This window comes from Urocitellus parryii, chromosome 10 (assembly GCF_045843805.1).
Source record: "Urocitellus parryii isolate mUroPar1 chromosome 10, mUroPar1.hap1, whole genome shotgun sequence".
Classification (NCBI taxonomy): domain Eukaryota; kingdom Metazoa; phylum Chordata; class Mammalia; order Rodentia; family Sciuridae; genus Urocitellus; species Urocitellus parryii.
In genome coordinates, this window is record NC_135540.1 from 84,502,994 (window position 1) to 84,504,256 (window position 1,263).

Genomic DNA, 1,263 nt, shown 5'->3' on the forward strand with positions numbered 1-1,263 from the left:
TCTGCTTGGGTGTAGATTAAGTTACTATATTAGAGACACTTCCCTTAAATAGACACACCCAAAAATTCACTGGCCCAAAAAAGATGGATGTTTATTTTTCTCTCATGAAACAGTCCAGGGTTTGGTGAGCAGTCCAGGGAACCCTGGCAGGTATGATCTTGTGCTCATCCAGGATCCCATGTTCCTGTTGCTGCCTTTGTTGCTCCATTAACTTCTGGTTGTTACCTTGTCTACTCTGATCAAAGCACCATGTTCACAGTATAGCCCATGGGAAGGGTGAAGAAGAGGAGGTAGAAGGAAAGCAGTTTCCTTTAAAGGACATGGACATATCATATCATGTGTTCACATACTAATGGCAAAATCTCCATCATGTGAGGGTACTTAGCTGCAAGGAAGACTAGGATACATAATCTCTTATGTGGCATCAATAAAATAAAAGATGGTTGATGGGTTTTGGAATCAGTGGATTCAGATATATATATTTACATGATTAAAAAAATAATATAAAATGGTATAGAATGAAGTCGCTTATCTTATTTACCATCTGTCCAGTCCCCACAACTTTTCTCAAAAGAGATAAATACTTTAGGGTCTTGTATATCATTCCAGAGTTTTCTTAGGCAACTTCAAGCAAAGATAAATAGAGATTCTTGTTTCCCACCCTGTGTTTTATGTAAAAGAAAAACATACTATGTATATCCTCTGTAACTTTTTTACAACATATTTTATAGATCTTTTATATCAGTACATAGTCATTTTCTTCATTCTTTTATATAACTGCCTATTATTTCTAAGGAAATATCAATAAATTTTCATTAAAGACCTATTGGTAAGTTCAAGGTTGTGTATAATCTTATACTTGCAATAATAACCTTGTCCCTATCATTTTAAACATGAGAAAACCTAGCTACAAAATATATTTCCAGAGTTCAGATTAATCAGTCATATGATATTGAGCCAATGTTTTTATCTCTTTGGTTTTTTTTTTTTCTTTTGCAGTGTGGGAATTAAAATTAGTGCCTTGTATATGCTAAGTAAGTGTTCTACCAATGAGCTACAGCCCCAGCCCTCCATTTTCTTTACTAAGGAAATGAAGTTCATATTTGCATCATAAAAAGGGTCATTGTAATAGGGAAATAACCATATATAAAATTATGGCACATTAAAAATGTAAAATAATTAGGAATAAATTTCTCAAAATGTGTGCAAGATCTGTACTCTAATACCTACCAAACTCTGCTGAGAGAAATTAAAGTTAAGTTA